Here is a 2,890-nt window from a genome sequence, read left to right on the forward strand (position 1 = left end):
CAGAAATAGTCTTTTTTTTTTAGCAAGTCTTATACGTATTATCCTGCCTCATGAGTGTGGGTGGTTTAGTCTCACGTGATTGTGAGGTTATGTCTCTTAGATTTGGATAATAATAATAATAATAATAATAATAATAATAATAATAATAATAATAATAATAATAATAATAATAATAAAATAATAATAATAATAATAATAATAATAATAATAATAAATAATAATAATAATAATAATAATAATAATAATAAGATTTGGATTGGTTGTTTCGATTCTGTCATGTATTAAGGTCGTTCGTGATGGTATGGGGATAATAATAATAATAATAATAATAATAATAATAATAATAATAATAATAATAATAATAATAATAATAATAATAATAATAATAATAATGATCATTTGGTATTTTCTCAGAATTTTTTTAATAAAGTTATGTAAATTTTGGGATAATGGACAATTTCCAGGGCTTTAAAACTTTCCTATCTCTCTCTCTCTCTCTCTCTCTCTCTCTCTCTCTCTCTCTCTCTCTCTCTCTCTCTCTCTCTCTCTCTCTCTCTCTCTCTCATTCAAGGTTCCAATTCACTGCTTGGACGAAAGAGACGCAATATTGTTTAATAATACGAGTAAAATGCGTCTAAACCATTTTACATGTCTAGGCATTGAACAGCATATATATATATATATATATATATATATATATATATATATATATATATATATATATATATATATATATATATATATATATATATATATACATGTATATCAGTGTGAGAGAGTTATGGTTCCACTATGACAATATTTATTTTTAAAAATAAACTTTCATATATAGTAAACTAGCCAATAGAGGGCGGTATTGTACTTTCACTTTAAAAATGAAATGTCTGTCATCCTTGTTATGAGTATATATAGTTAAATTCGGAGGCAAATAAGGCAAGAATAATTGTGTCTTATAGATTTGTGTGTGTGTAAATGAGTACCTATGGATTTACCCATTACAAGTAGCATCTTCGAGGTAAGGTAAATATCTTTATAATCGTTCCATATCAGTGCATTTTCAAACGTGGTCATAAGTGGTTCTTGTTATTTGCATTTTGAGTTGTTGTCGAATTTATTGTGGTTTATTTAATTTTTTATCTTTGTGCTGTTTATTGTGACTTGATAGATTGAAGTTTTCTAAAGTCAGTTTGTAATTATGAATGTTTGGGTATAGGTTATTTCTTATTTAATAATTTTATTACATTTCCGTAATCCTCAAACGCAGTTCTGTCAAGGGGAGGGATGTTGTAGATTGTTAATATTAGAAAGAAATAAATAATGTGACTTTAGTGTATATTTTATCGTGTACCAAAACTCATTAGCTTTTTCCGTGATAGGACAGAGCAGTGAATGTATTAACTTCTTATAGAATTTATTCTTAAAAGCCTTTTCGTTTTTATATTTTGATTTTAAGGGAAGGAAACCGTTCCTATTTTATGTAACATTCTGTTATGAAAGCTGGATTAATCTTCAGTAGTCTCCCATTAATAAGTCGAAGAAAACGTACCGTATTTATGCTGTATAGAAAACGAGTTCTTAGTATAATGGGTAATTTCGTAAAATTACTTTAGCCTTTTACATTGGGCGATTTGCTTAATTTGACTGGGTTGCATTTTCTCTATTTTGTTAAAAGTTAATGTTTCTTCATCTGAGTTTGAAATCTTGTTAGCTTGGCTATGCTGATTTCTCCATTTCATCTGTTTTTGTTCATTTTGAAAGTCGAGTACGTGAATAGATTCATTTGTAAACATTCTAAACTATATTATAGGTTTTAACCTGTTAGTCATGTACTCCTTTATTTTTTATGAGAGGGAACTAGGACGTATTTTGTTTTGGAAAAATATTAATATTGTATTATCTTTGTAAAAGTATATCAAAGGATTTAACTTATTACTACACACTCTTTTTATTTTCTATTAAAGGAAGCTAGAAAGTATTTTGTTTTGGAAAAATATTAATATTATCTTTGTAAAGATGATATGTATCGTGCCATTATAATAATAATAATAAAAACAATATAAATAAAAAAAAAGACTAAGTGCTACTGAGACAACAAAAGATACGAGTTCATTCAAAACACTTTCAAGTGAGAGTTCAAGAATGAAAGTGCCAAGTGTCTCTGTGGGAAAGTCTCCCTTTGGCACTTTCAATACGATACCCAACCATACCCACATACCATTCTGCCCAACTCGGGTTCCTAATTGGCTGGTGGGTCACTTCTTGTTCTTCAAGGTCACTGTGAGGAAGTTTGTCTGTCTCTCTCTCTCTCTCTCTCTCTCTCTCTCTCTCTCTCTCTCTCTCTCTCTCTCTCTCTCTCTCTCTCTCTCTCTCTCTCTCTCTCTCTCTATATATATATATATATATATATATATATATATATATATATATATATATATATATATATATAAAATGAGCCATTAACTTAAAGGAAATTTGATCATTTCTCCAGGGAAACCTTTCTTGGAGTGCCCGAGGGTGGAAACCTTTCGCCTTATTTCCTTTATCATTTATTACAATCTTTTTTTTTTTTTAATTATTGATGAGTGGACCACCTTCGAGGGGTCTCTCTCTCTCTCTCTCTCTCTCTCTCTCTCTCTCTCTCTCTCTCTCTCTCTCTCTCTCTCTCTCTCTCTCTCTCTACGTTTTTTATCTCATTTTCTTCCAGCCTGGGCTACTTAAGGGCACAAGGTATATAGACCTCTTCATCTAATATAAATACCAAAGTCAAGAGTCTTGTATTTATAGAAGTTATGATTTTTTAAAAACAAACTGATAAAAGTATAAGAAAGTAAGTGGAAAAATGAAGGAACTAATTAGTAACGTAGATTATTGATTGATTTCATAGTTATTT

At 29.1% G+C, this 2,890-nt stretch overlaps 1 protein-coding gene across 3 annotated transcripts in view; it reads left to right on the forward strand.

Annotated features, from left to right (window-relative positions):
* Positions 1–945: 945 nt before the first annotated feature.
* The window catches only part of eya (eya transcriptional coactivator and phosphatase 2), a 226,846-nt gene continuing 224,901 nt past the window's right edge, over positions 946–2,890 (forward strand). For all 3 annotated transcript variants that reach the window (XM_067133813.1, XM_067133810.1, XM_067133816.1), the window contains exon 1: positions 946–1,015. The gene's annotated coding sequence lies outside the window, so the exon portion shown is untranslated. The remainder of the gene's footprint in view (positions 1,016–2,890) is intronic.

This window comes from Macrobrachium rosenbergii, chromosome 34 (assembly GCF_040412425.1).
Source record: "Macrobrachium rosenbergii isolate ZJJX-2024 chromosome 34, ASM4041242v1, whole genome shotgun sequence".
In the NCBI taxonomy this organism is placed as follows: domain Eukaryota; kingdom Metazoa; phylum Arthropoda; class Malacostraca; order Decapoda; family Palaemonidae; genus Macrobrachium; species Macrobrachium rosenbergii.